The sequence below is a fragment of the Oncorhynchus kisutch genome, linkage group LG4, assembly GCF_002021735.2.
Source record: "Oncorhynchus kisutch isolate 150728-3 linkage group LG4, Okis_V2, whole genome shotgun sequence".
Classification (NCBI taxonomy): Eukaryota; Metazoa; Chordata; class Actinopteri; order Salmoniformes; family Salmonidae; genus Oncorhynchus; species Oncorhynchus kisutch.
In genome coordinates, this window is record NC_034177.2 from 58,633,505 (window position 1) to 58,648,933 (window position 15,429).

Consider the following 15,429-nt stretch of genomic DNA (forward strand, 5'->3'; position numbering starts at 1 on the left):
TAGATTTGTGTCGGGACTATATCTTGTGGAAGGATGAAATGGTATGAATAAATTAATAAAAATAACGTTTTAAATGAAAATATGTCAATCATTATTTGAGGATGTTGTTAACCCGTTGTATAAATGTGATAATATCCTCAAAGCTGGTGTTTGGAGGATATATTGATACAGTTTGCCGGCCCTTGACTTCGTCTCGGGCCTAACAACACCTGTGCCAATATATCCTCCAAACACTGGCCTCTAGGGCATTATCAATTAAGTAAACCTGCTACAATCATGCAGTGACTTTACAGTATACATTCAGTAAGCAGTTACATCGGCGGGCCCTGGTGGCAAAAAAATTGTAAAACCAAAAGCTTACCTTGACTTGGAAGATTTCCAGTGTTGTGTTGGATAGTCAGAGCCAGCTAGCTAACATAGCATCCCTCTGTTTGAGCAGAGTGTTTCAGTAGGCTAAACCAGCTAACTGCATTTTCTAGCAAAGTAAGTGAAACTGAAAAACTATTTCTCTCTTGCCTCTTAATTCGTTCAACCATTGTTTTTATCTCTTTGAGTCAACTACTCACCAGCTAGCTAGCTGCAGCTTATGCTTTGAGTTCTAGATACATTCTCTGATCCTTTGATTTGGTGGACAACACGTCAGTTCATGCTGCAAGAGCTCTGATAGGTTGGAGGACATCCTCTGGAAGTTGTCATAATTATTGTGTAAGTCTATGTAAGGGGGTGAGAACCATGAGCCTCCTAGGTTTTGTATTGAAGTCAATGTACACCATGGTGCTACCCTACAGAGTGCTGTTGAGGCTGCTGTAGATCTTCTTTGCAAAACAGTGTTTTAATCAATTATTTTGTGACATGTGGTTATATTTGGAATATTGTTTTATCTTAAAAGGATAACTTTAATGTTTTACAATTAAAGAAAAATTGAAATTCACTGAGGAGAATGGTTCACCCCTTCCTGCTCTGAGGAGCATCCGCTGCAGTGCATTCAGTATCAGAATTTAAAATACAGCCAGACTGGCCTGCTACTGTGCCTTTTCATTTGAAAACAATAATGTAATTATTCATTGTACTGTGGCGTTGTAGGCTAGTATAGGTAGGGTAATTGTATTGTCCCTAAACAAAATCAATAGTGGAGCTGTTTGAGCTGTGTGTTTCATGTCTTCACTGATTGATGTGCAATGACGCACATGGCCTCTCTGCTGCCTATCAGCTATTCCTATTTGTTCTTGTCGATTCATATTGAAAATTGATTCAGGTTTGAATGTTTTTATGTGTGGTATATTGCTAGTTAGCCTATTGCAGATCTGACTATTGTCACTATAGAGAGCATGATCGACTGTAGACTGGTAGACTATATTGACCTGTGGTATACTCAAAGTTAGCGTGTGGAAAAGTGTTCAGTGGCTTGCGAAGGTATTCACACCCCTTGGCATTTTTCCTGTTTTGTTGCCTTACAACCTGGAACTAAAATAGATTTTTTTGGGGGGGGTTTGTATCATTTCATTTACACCCTCATGCCTACCACTTTGAAGATGAAAAATACTTTAATTATGAAACAAACAAGAAATAAGACTGAACTTGAGCATGCATAACTATTCACCCCCCCCCCCAAAGTCAATACTTTGTAGAGCCACCTTTTGCAGCAATTACAGCTACAGGTCTCTTGGGGTATGTCTCTATAAGCTTGGCACATCTAGCCACTGGGATTTTTGCCCATTCTTCAAGGCAAAACTGCTCCAGCTCATTCAAGTTGGATGGGTTCCGCTGGAGTACAGCAATCTTTAATAAGTCATAACACATATTCTTAATTGGATTGAGGTCTGGGCTTTGACTAGGCCATTCCAAGACATTTGAATGTTTCCCCTTAAACCACTCGAGTATTGCTTTAGCAGTATGCTTAGGGTCATTGTTCTGCTGGAAGGTGAACCTCCGTCCCAGTCTCAAATCTCTGGAAGACTGAAACAGGTTTCCCTCAAGACTTTCCCTGTATTTAGCTCCATCTATCATTCCTTAAATTCTGACCAGTTTCTCAGTCCCTGCCGATGAAAAACATCCCCACAGCATGATGCTGCCACCACCATGCTTCACTGTGGGGATGGTGATCTAGGAGTGATGAGAGGTGTTGGGTTTGCGTCAGACATAGCGTTTTCCTTGATGCCCAAAAAGCTCAGTTTTAGTCTCATCTGACCCGAGTACCTTCTTCCATATGTTTGTGGAGTCTCCCACATGCCTTTTGGCAAACACCAAACATGTTTGCTTATTTTTTTCTGGCCCCTCTTCCATACAGCCCAGCTCTTTGGAGTGTACGGCTTAAAGTGGTCCTATGGACAGATACTCCAATCTCTGCTGTGGAGCTTTGCAGCTCCTTCAGGGTTATCTTTGGTCTTTTTGATTAATGCCCTCCTTGCCTGGTCTGTGAGTTTTGGTGGGTGGCCCTCTCTTGGCAGGTTTGTTGTGGTGCCATATTCTTTCAATTTTTTAATAATAGATTTAATGGTGCTCCTTGGGATGTTCAAAGTTTAGAAAAAACATTTTACAACCCAGCTCTGATTTGTATTTCTCCACAACTTTGTCCCTGGCCTGTTTGGAGAGCTCCTTGGTCTTCATGATGCCGCTTGCTTGGTGGTGCCCCTTGCTTAGTGGTGTTGTAGACGCTGGGGTGTTTCAGAACAGGTGTATATATACTGAGATCATGTGACAGATCATGTGACACTTGGATTGCACACGGGTGGACTTTATTTAACTAATTATGTGACTTCTGAAGGTAATTGGTTGCACCAGATCTTATTTAGGGGCTTCATAGCAAAGGAGGTGAATACATATGCACACACCACTTTTACGTTTTGTAATTTTTAAATATTTTTGAAGCAAGTTCTTTTTTTCATTTCACTTTACCAATTTGGACTATTTTGTTTATGTCCATTTGATGAAATCCAAATAAAAATAAATTTAAATTACAGGTTGTAATGCAACAAAAATAGGAAAAACGTCAAGGGGGTGAATACTTTTGCAAGGCATTGAAGTGCATAAGGGAAGTACCAAAACACCTCGATATAGGGGAGGTGAATGCAAGCAGAGGAGGATATTTGGCTAGGATGGAAGAAATTATATATTAAAACCTACAAAAGAGAGACTGTAAACCAGGGAAAAAATGCACAATTTTGGAGGGGATAACCCTCCCCTATCATCCCCTGCCCCATAGGTAAATTGCAATTTATCCTTTAAAACTTTCACTAAATGTTGCAATAACACTGCCAGCTTATATTAACTGCGTTGAACTCTAAGCACAGATAGAAACACACTTGCCTAGGCACTAATCATGCAAAGACATTTTTTTGTGTGTAATGGTATCAGGGAGATTTGAACCTATGAACTTCTGTTTTTAGCAATGGAATTAGTCCACTGTGCCACCAGGAAGGAGCTAGCATGCCATGTGTTTTAAATCCTACAAAGCTGTTCCTTTTAGTCTATTCAAACAGATCAGGTGTGGCCAATTAGTGGGCGCGGGTTCACAACGTTGGTCTGCAGGGGGACTGGAGTCTGACGACAAAGAAGAATTCATAAGACTGGATGCTGCATTCTATTCAAAATAGCCTCTCCCAATGACGGCCAACCCTGGAGGTCTGTCTGGGGATGTTGTGACTTAAACAAGACAAAGAATACAAACAAACATATGCCAAAGAAAAATAAACTAGTCCGCCCACCAAGGCAACCATAAATCTTTTGCCTGTGTAGCAGCTCAGATGCTAGGGCGGACTCGACCAAGTAACCGTACCCTACCTGCCTAACGTAAGAGACACAAACTAAAGCTACAGTATGAGCAGCGAAAGGCTTATTGGCTTTACAGTTGGTGAGCCATACTCTTTCCAGACCTACACAACCATCAAAAGGCATCAATGCTGAGTCTCTGACAGCATTGAACACCTCTCCCAAACCACATCACAAAAGTTTCACAGAATTCGACCAACAGAGCCAACGGCTCACCATTCCCTGTCCTCCAGGGCGGAACCAAAACTCTCCCCTGAAAGGTTCTGCTCAGGTATTTATGACATTGCTCCCCTCTTATTTCATACCAGACACTGTTTTCTTGTTTTGTGATCATGTGATCAAACAAAGCTTCAGACGCCACTGATGACGTTCTTCTGATAAAGTGATACACGCATCGGCACACTGCTTCGAGATTTCGATACACTCATTGTAAAGAATGTGGATTTTGTATCATTTATAGCCACTTTTATTAATTGCACTGCACAAGTGTCCAAGAGGTCTAAGAAGCTGGACATCATTGTATCTTAAGCTGAAAAAGTTTTTGGGGCTTCAAGGACTGTCACCAGAAAACATATCTCCCTCACAAGATCCTTCTGAGCCTGTGTAGGGACCTGATTAGAAAATGCAGGTTGATTTAGTTTACTTGAACCTTCTTTTTGATCATCTGTATGAATATTCTTTACCCCACGTTATTTATTTTGGGGGATCTTTATTATCCCCTCGCACAGTAGGTGGCAGAATGCACATCCAATTGTTGCAAACGCCATTGTACCAGAGAAGAAGAAGAGAAATTAAGTAGCTGCGGCCAACACACCTGAACACACTTAACAAGATAGAGGATAGAGAGCGTTTTAGATGTAGCTGAGAACAGAATGTATGTTTTTCAATAACATTCTTAGAACGTTCATTGAACGTTACTAAGGTTCTCTTATGGTTGTTATGTAAAAGTTGTAAACGTTCTGGGAACATTACTTTAAAAAGAACCATGAGGAAACCTGCAGGAAATGTTGTATTGACATTCAAACACTGAAGAGCGTTGTTTCTTAACGTTCTTGGGAACAATTTTAGAACATTCCTTTAAGTACAACAATGAGGAAACCTGGTGGAAATGTTATGCTGTATCTAAATTCCCACAGGAGAACATTGTTTCTTAATGTTCTATGAACTATCTGAGAACATGTCTTCTAATGTCAAACCAGTTGGAGAACGTTCTTAGAACATTACCAAAAATATAATTAATTGTAACAATGTTTTAACTTTTAGGAAACGTTCCGTTAAAATAATGAAATACCAAGATTTGTATTTTTATTTTGTCAATTTTGTTAAAACTGCCGAGAATGTTCCAAAGCCAAAAAACTATCCTGCCCCATTCCCAGAACGTTGTGGGAAGGTTGTATGCAAAATAACCAGAGGACAGAACATTATGTGCTAGATGGGAAGTGAAATTAATTAATATATTAGGGTAAAGCGTGTCAATCTTGACACTTATACAGTGCCTAGCGAAAGTCTACACACCCTTTGCACAGCCTTCACATTTTGCTGCCTTAAAATTTGAAAAGGTGAATTTACTCAGCAGGACCCAGACATTAGAAGGAGACACAGAGACCACATAGAGCCTCACTGTAGAATAGATGGGCTACACTACAGTGACTCCAGACTCCACTTTCAGACCCCGTCCTTGGGCAGGTGGGATAAGTTGCAATTGACATTTTGCGGCGGACTTCAGAAACAAGCCTGGCTTTCATGGTGCCGTTTGAACACTGGGGGAATCTCCTGCAAAGGTCACTGAGCCCATTTCCCTTCCTTCCTCCCCCCCACCCATCAATCCCCCCTGTAAAGACCTTTATTGCTTTACCTCCTCTCCGCTTTTCTCCTGCACTTCAGTTACTGGCACCAGTCCTGTTCTAATGGTCTATATAGGAAGTGAAAGAGGGGAGACATGAAATGGCATCTTATTTTAAGTCGTATATTGCACCTACTTCAACTACCACTTTTATGTCCACATGATCCAACATGAATACAAACAGCTTTTCTTTTTAGTTTCACAAACATACACTTAACAAATGGAAACTGAGTTGAAAACACTTTCACATGTTCACATTGAGTGCTGCACAGACACTTGTACAGTATGTACTGTACGTGTAAAGATGTCCTGTTAAAAACAGGCAAAATTGATTTGAGACAAACCATTTGAAATACTTGTGGTATACACTTGCTTGTTATAGGCCTAGTTTGCAAGTTACAATGGTTCCATATTGATGGATTATCACATATCATTTTGCTAATCTCCGCAATCTTCTTTATCATCAGACTTCTGCTTCTTTTCCCCCCATCAGTGCAGCCTATCCTGGTCCTCTCTTTCCTCTGGTAGCAACTGGTGAAGCTTCTCAAACTCCTCCTTAATCTGTTTTATTTTCTTAATCAAGCGCACCTCATGTATTTGACATACAGTACAAGGTTTTACCACAAAGGTAGTAAGCCAGACTGTCATACCTGCTTGCTCGACTATGTAGCCTACAGTATGTCTTAAATCTTTTATATGTCCTGAATATCTCTTCATTATCTGTCAAACAACCATTCATACTGTCATTTTAATTATGTGCAAGTGTAATGGGGGTCAGTGTAGAGCTGGGCCATACGGACAAAAATCGGTGTTGCTCAGAAATTGCCTGAATTGATGCGATAAGGATACGTTTCTGACATGCACCACATTTCTTTATTTATTATCCTTTAAAAAGATGCACCATGCAGATATCGATCCACCATTGCCTGGTTCCAAAAATTCTAATAGTTTGCCTAATTTCAGTTTATGTGACAAATCAAGAAAGTATAGTATAGAGAATCAGTGAACTATCTAAACCACTTGCACATTTCTTTAGTGCCAGTAGGCCCAGCAGTCCAGCACCGTAGCCCAGATCTAGACCACTCTTCCCCCCCGAACGTCTCCCACTCTGTCTCTAGCAGCTCCATGAGGTCATAGGTACACTCAGAGCTCAGGGATGATAACGAGTTTCCCACTAGTAATTACAAGTTGGAGCGCTGTTCAAGTCAATGTTTCCCAGTTGTATGTCGTAAATTCCCACTTCCCACTTGGTTATGAACACAACATAATTTTAGCAACCTCCATGCAGCCACGTGTTAATGACATATTAGGGCACATCAAATCCATAATGCATTGTGGGTAAATGGTGAGTGACTGATTGATCGACAAATAATAATGAGTAGGTATTTATGATGCAAGGTGATTTTTAGATCAGTCAGTCAAGCAGTCATCTGCACTGTCAGCTGCAATGCCAAACAAGTCTGTTAACTACACGCGTCAGAGTCATGCGGACTGGAAGGAAAGGTTATATGAACATGCGTGCTGCCCAAATGGATGACGTATGTCGAGCAGCTGAGAGTAGAGTGTGGGAGGAAGTGAGCTTGTTCGTGGAGGCCCAAGGCAGAGGAAGGAAAGACCATGGAAGCACTGTTTGAGTCAGATGGTGAATAGAAGAAAAATAAACTGTAGCATTAAAAAATGGAGCAAAACGGGCTAAAGTTGTTAAGAAATATGTAGAGTGTGTATTATGGATGTGTGTTTGGGAGATCTATTTGCGGTCAAGGAGATGGTGGAGGATGCCCTGGGAAAAGTGGAGTTAATCAAAGTGGACACACACACACACACACACACACACACACACACACACACACACACACACACACACACACACACACACACACACACACACACACACACACACACACACACACACACACACACTGCTGAATGTATATATATATTTTCTCTTGCTTTGTTTGCTCTTTTCAGTAATATGTCTATCCCTGATAAGCTACCTGGGAAAGGGCTGAAAATAGCCCATGTTAATGTATGTAGACTTAGAAATAATGTTCATGAAATCAATAACTTACTAACATCAGATAACATTAATATATTAGCCATTTCTGAGACTCACTTAGATAATTAACTTGATGATACAGCAGTAGCAATACAAGGATATAACATCTATAGAAGAGACAGAAAAGCTTATGGGGGAGGTGTTGCTGTATATATTCAGAGCCAAATCCCTGTAATGCTTAGAGAAGATCTCATGTCAAGTGTTATTGAAATGTTGTGGTTGCAGGTTTACTTGGCACATCTAAGGCCTTTTAATTTGGGGTGCTGCTATGGGCAACACCAAGTGCTAACAGTCAGTATCTAAATAATATGTGTGAACTGCTTCATAGTGTACAGTACCTTAAAAAAGTATTAAAGAATTTGTGTTTTTCCTATTTTGTTGCTTTACAACCTGTAATTTAAATAGATTTTTATTTGGATTTCATGTAATGGGCATACACAAAATAGTCAAATTTAGTGAAGTGAAATTGAAAAAATGACATGTTTCCACAAATAAAAAAAACATGGAAAAGTGTTGCGTGCATATATATTTAAGCCTCATGATGAGTTGATCATTTGAATTAGCTGTGTAGTGCCAGGGCAAAAACAAAAATGTGCACCCCTTTGGGTCTCCAGGGGCAGGTTCGAGAACCAGTGATCTAGACCAATTTAGACAAGCCTGAAGCCTAAAAAAGAACATTGTCTCCACTATGTGCATGTCGAAACCCATGATGTCATGGATGAAACAGGGCACTCGAGGGGTAGTGTGTACAAGTGTCAACGAGTGGAACAGATCAGTCATATAGAGATGAATGTGACAGACAGTATATAGATGAATGTGTACACAAACTATCGGTAAGTGAAACATGACACGTATGATAACCGGAACACCCACATTAATCCTTCTTCCTCATCATGTTATATTGACAGATACTCAGGTGTAAGCAGCTAGGTGGTTCTGCCTTGTTTGTTATTCTTCCTAGGAAATCCCCCTTTCTCTCCCACTGGTTTTACTGTATCTCCCTCCCTTCTCTACGTCTCTTATACAGTATTTCCGTGATGAAGCTGAAAAGGGGATTCCACTCTAGCTATACCGGTATGTCAGCATGCTTGACTTCTCTTACTCTACATAATCTACCCTGGTTGGTCCCCACTCATAGGGTTACTGTAATAACCCAGTTAGCACATTTGGTTCCTTGGATGTTGTGGGAACGTACATTTTTTGGTTTTGTAAGGTACTGGGTGTCGTGATGGTGAAGTCAGGCGCAGGAAAACAGAGAGTTCAATATAGTGCTCTTTTAATGCACACACGGTGAACCACGGCCACCCCACTAAACACTGGGTGCTCAAACAAAATGCCCCAGACACGGGGGACGAAAACAGTCCAGCACTATACACGAACATACACCAACACGTTCGTCTGTATCAAACACCAGGGTTACAATAATCTATCCCGCACAAAGAAACGGGCGGGCCGGCTGACTAATAAAGGCCAACTAATTACAACAAACTCAAAACAGGTGTAATCAATAAACACATAAGGAGGGGGAGAAAAGAATCAGTGGCAGATAGTAGGCCGGCGACGATGACCGCCGAGCTCCACCCGAACGGGAAGGGGCGCCACCTTCGGTCGGAGTCGTGACAGGTTTCCCATTAGTTCTGGGAATGAAGCCAGAATTTTCCTGAATGGTAAAACGGAATGTTTTTTAAACATTCTCAGAATGGAAGTGAAAATTTTGCATGTTCTGGGAATGTAACTGTTTTGGTTGTCGGGGTGTTCTCTGAACGTTTTACTATGGTTCACAGAAAGTTTTCCTGGAAGGATTTATTAATGGAAATTCTAAGTTATTTGGAGGTTTTTGAAAAACTTCCTTCGGGACAGATCTAAATTTACTGGCGCCCCTTTTTTATACAATTCGATATTGACTTTGCTACTTCAGCATGCGTTTGTGGCACAGCAAGAAGATTGAGGGTTCACCAACCGCCACAGACGAGCTCACTCTCACTGCCTGTTTCATTACTTCATGATCAGCTAGAGGAAATCATATTTTCAACATTTTGATGCCATATTTATAATTAGATTAAATATATGCAACACTAGTCTAGTGGTTAGGATTCGGCACTCCCACCACCACGGCCCAGGTTCGAACTGCTCTTAGGGCTCCTGAGTGGCGCAACGGTCTAAGGCACTGTATTTCAGTGCAAGAGGTGCTACAGTCCTTGGTTTGAATCTAAGCTGAATCACATCCGGCCGTGATTGGGTGGCACACAATTGGCCCAGCGTCATCTGGGCTTGGCCGGGGTAGGCCGTCATTGTAAATACGATGTGGTGTTGAAGTCGTCATGTTTTGTTTATTGGTTGTGTGGTGTCAAATTTAAATAATAATACATATAAAAAACATTTTTCACCAACAGGTTTTTGCACCAAACAACCAATAAACAAAACATGACGACTTCAACAGCACAATAAATAGAATACAGTGCCTTGCAAAAGTATTCATCCCACTTGGCGTTTTTCCTATTTTGTTGTATTACAACCTGTAATTTAATCGATTTTTATTTGGATTTCATGTAATGGATATACACAAAATAGTCCAACTTAGTGAAGTGAAATTGAAAAAATTACTTGAATATGTATTCACCCCCTTTGCTATGAAGCCCGTAAATAAGATCTGAATAGTTATACATGTTCAAGTTCTGTTTTTTGGTCTTATTTCTTGTTTATTTCACAATAGAAAATATTTTGTATCTTCAAAGTGGTAGGCATGTTGTGTAAATCAGATGACACAAACCACCCCAAAATCTTAAAATTAATTCCAGGTTGCAAATTTGAATTTTGTAAAGTTAGTGTGGGAGAAATGGAAAAATTCTTGTTATCGATCAATAATGACAAACCTCCTGGGATTGACCACATAGATGGAAAGCTTCTGAGGACGGTAGCTGACTCTATAGCCACTCCTTTCTATCAAATGTTTAATCTGAACCCAGAGGAAAGTCTTTGTCCTCAGGCCTGGAGGGAAGCCAAAATAATTCCGCTACCCACGAGTGGTAAAGCGGGCATTACTGGTTCTAATAGCAGACCTATAAGCTTGCTGCCAGCTCTTAGCAAACTGTTGGAAAAATTGTGTTTGACCAAATACAATGCTATATCTCTGTAAACAAATTTACAACAGGCTTTCAGCATGCTTTAGAGAAGAGCACTCAACATGTACTGCACTGACACAAATGATTGGTGATTGATTGAAAGAAATTAATAATAAGCAGATTGTGGGAGCCGTACTGTTAGATGTCAATACAGCCTTTGATATTATTGACCATAACCTGTTGTTGAAATAAAGTACCCTACTGTTCAAAGGTTTTGGGTCACTTAGAAATGTCCTTGTTTATGAAAGAAAAAAAGAAAAAAAAGTCAATTAAAATAACATCAAATTGATCAGAAATACAGTGTAGACATTGTTCATGTTATAAATGACTTTTTATGCAATATTTACATAGGCTACAGAGGCCCATTATCAGCAACCATCACTCCTGTGTTCCATTGGCATGTTGTGCTAGCTATTCCAAGTTTATCATTTAAAAAGGCTAATTGATAATTAAAAACATGTTGCAATTATGTTAGCACAGCTGAAAACTGTTGTGCTGATTAAACTGGCCTTTAGACTAGTTGAGTATCTGGCGCATCAGCATTTGTGGGTTCGATTACAGGAAAAAGGGTTCTCTAATGATCAATTAGCCTTTTAAAGTGATAAACTTGGATTAGCTAACACAACATGCCATTGGAACACAGGAGGGATGGTTGCTGATTATGGGCCTCTGTACGCCTATGTAGATATTACATTACAAATCAGCCAGTTCTAGCTACAATAGTTATTTACAAAATTAACAATGTCTCCACTGTATTTCTGATCAATTCAATGTTATTTTAATGGACATTTTTTTAAATTTTCTTTCAAAAACAAGGACATTTCTAAGTGACCCCAAACTTTTGAAAGGAGTGTATGTGTTATGGATTTTCAACCTCAGCTCTGAATCCACGATATGGCAATCTATCTAATATAACTCAACGGGTTTTCTGTAATGGAAGTTTCTCTAATGTCAAACATAAAGTATGGTGTACCGCAGGGCAGCTCTCTAGGCCCACTACTCTTTTCTATTTTTTACCAATGACCTGCCACTGGCATTAAAACATAGCATGTGTGTCCATCCATTTATGCTGATGATTCACATTAGCAGCCACAGTTAATGAAGTCACTGAATGGGTGGCCAGTAATAAACTGGTCCTGAACATCTCTAAAACTAAGAGCATTGTATTTTCTCGACCTCAGCTGAATCCGGTAATGAATGGTGTGGCTGTTGAACAAGTTGTGGAGACTAAATGACTTGGCGTTACCTTAGATTGTAAACTGTCATGTTCAAAACATATAAACTCAGCAAAAAAAGAAACGTCCATTTTTCAGGACCCTGTCTTTCAAAGATAATTAGTAAAAATCCAAATAACTTCACAGATCTTCATTGCAAAGGGTTTAAACACTGTTTCCCATGCTTGTTCAATGAACCATAAACAATTAATGAACATGCACCTGTGGAACGGTTGTTAACACACTATATATATATATAATACGGTATGCTTTCTGCTGCTTTTGCAACAGCTACTGGGGATATGAATAAAATACCAAATACAAAAAGTTCATCAAATTTCTGCCCTGCTAGAGCTGGCCCGGTCAACTGTAAGTGGAGACGTCTAGGAGCAACAACGGCTCAGCCGTGAAGTGGCAGGCCACACAAGCTCGCAGAACAGAACTGGTGAGTGCATAAGCGCGTAGCGTGTAAAAATTGTCCGTCCTCGGTTGCAACACTCACTACCGAGTTCCAAACTGCCTCTGGAAGCAATGTCAGCACAATAACTGTTTGTCGGGAGCTTCAGGAAATGGGTTTCCATGGCCGAGCAGCAGCATTCAAGCCTAAGATCACCATGCGCAATGCCAAGCTTTGGCTGGAGTGGTGTAAAGCTCGCCGCCATTGGACTCTGTAGCAGTGGAAATGCGTTCTCTGGAGGGATGGTTCACGTTTCATAATCTAGCAGTCTGATGGAAGAATCTGGGTTTGGAGGATGCCAGGAGAACGCTACCTGCCCAAATGTATAGTGTCACTGTAAAGTTTGGTAGAGGAGGAATAATGGTCTGGGGCTGTTTCATGGTTCAGGCTAGGCCCCTTAGTTCCAGTGAAGGGAAATCTTAACTACAGCATATAATGACGTTCTAGCCGATTCTGTGCTTCCAAATTTTAGGCAAATTTGACAAAATCCCATCTAGACATGACCCCAATGCCTGTAGGTATCGGAATAGACATTTGAATCTGACTAAATGAGTACATCGATTATTTTAATATTCTATTTTTTTGGGGGGGGAGGATGCATTTGTTAATGTCTACATTTGTTTTTGCCACATTATTCTATTACAGTGCCTTAATGCATACTTTTAAATTATGTGAAATAAACATACAAATAAAATGAACAAATGTATAAAAATATTTTCTTTAAAGTATGATTTTTAGAGATGATTAATATTGCTGTCCCCACTACAACAACAAAGTTCTTGAATACACAATTTTGTCCTTAGAATTCCATTCATTCCTATGGAGAACTGCTCCTACTGGGTAGTGCCAATATGTCAGAACGGTGGCTTCAAAGTCTCTCAATGGCCAATACATAGCATTAGCAATCCAAGGTTAATATACACCATTGGTAGCTTACCACTGGGAAACTGTAGGCTACCGGTATCACGTCACTGGCAGTAGCTAACGTGGCCAACGTGTTACCTGGCGGTCGAGTTTAGTGGTTAGCAACCTTTTCTGAATAAGGATCACTTTCTGAGTCAAAATGCAAGCCGAGATCTACTGCTCAGAATTTAAGTGTAAGCCTATGCAACATCAACCAATTAAAAACAGTTCTGTAGCAATAAGGTTTGTGCTGTACGCTATAGGCCCATATGCATATTGGAAAAGCTTGACAGCTTGTCATCCTGTCAATGCTGTTCTATAATTTTTTTTTATGTAGGTACATGATTACACTGGTAAGAGATATGTTGTTGTATTACTTGTGAGACACATCTGAGTAAGCATAATATATATACAGAAAGGCAAAAAAGTATTTAGTCAGCCACCAATTGTGCAAGTTCTCCCACTTAAAAAGATGAGAGGCCTGTAATTTTCATCATAGGTACACTTCAACTATGACAGACAAAATGAGAAGAAAGAAATCTTGAAAATCACATTGTAGGATTTTTTATGAATTTATTTGCAAATTATGGTGGAAAATAAGTATTTGGTCACCTACAAACAAGCAAGATTTCAAGTTCTCACAGACCTGTAACTTCTTCTTTAAGCTCCTCTGTCCTCCACTCGTTACCTGTATTAATGGCACCTGTTTGAACTTGTTATCAGTATAAAAGACACCTGTCCACAACCTCACAGTCACACTCCAAACTCCACTATGGCCAAGACCAAAGAGCTGTCAAAGGACACCAGAAACAAAATTGTAGACCTGCACCAGGCTGGGAAGACTGAATCTGCAATCGGTAAGCAGCTTGATTTGAAGAAATCAACTGAGGGAGCAATTATTAGGAAATGGAAGACGTACAAGACCACTGATAATCTCCCTCGATCTGGGGCTCCACGCAAGATCTCACCCCGTGGGGTCAAAATTATCACAAGAACGGTGAGCAAAAATCCCAGAACCACACGGGGGGGACCTAGTGAATGACCTGCAGAGAGCTGGGACCAACGTACCAAAGCCTACCATCAGTAACACACTACGCTGCCAGGGACTCAAATCCTGCAGTGCCAGACGTGTCCCCCTGCTTAAGCCAGTACACGTCCAGGCCCGTCTGAAGTTTGCTAGAGAGCATTTGGATGATCCAGAAGAAGATTGGGAGAACAAACTTGTCGTGTTTGGAGGACAAAGAATGCTGAGTTGCATCCAAAGAACACCATACCTACTGTGAAGCATGGCGGTGGAAACACCATGCTTTGGTGCTGTTTTTCTGCAAAGGGACCAGGACGACTAATCCGTGTAAAGGAAAGAATGAATTGGGCCATGTATCGTGAGATTTTGAGTGAAAACCTCCTTCCATCAGCAAGGGCATTGAAGATGACACGTGGCTGGGTCTTTCAGCATGACAATGATCCCAAACACACCACCCGGGCAATGAAGGAGTGGCTTCATAAGAAGCATTTCAAGGTCCTGGAGTGGCCTAGCCAGTCTCCAGATCTCAACCCCATAGAAAATCTTTAGAGGGAGTTGAAAGTCTGTGTTGCCCAGCAACAGCCCCAAAACATCACTGCTCTGCAGGAGATCTGCGGCCAAAATACCAGCAACAGCGTGTGAAAAACTTGTGAAGACTTACAGAAAATGTTTGACCTCTGTCATTGCCAACAAAGGGTATACAACAAAGTATTGAGATAAACTTTTGTTATTGACCAAATACTTATTTTCCACCATAATTTGCAAATAAATTCATAAAAAATCCTACAATGTGATTTTCTGGATTTTTTCCCCCCTCATTTTGTCCGTCATAGTTGAAGTCTACCTATGATGAAAATTACAGGCCTCTCATCTTTTTAAGTGGGAGAACTTGCGCAATTGGTGGCTGACTAAATACTTTTTTGCCCCACTGTATATATATATATATATATATTTTACTGGACTGATGCCCTGCATCTGATGGTCAGTCTGAGGGGAGGGAGGGAGCAGTGGTGAGGCTGCCTCTCACCCGACTCACCGCCCC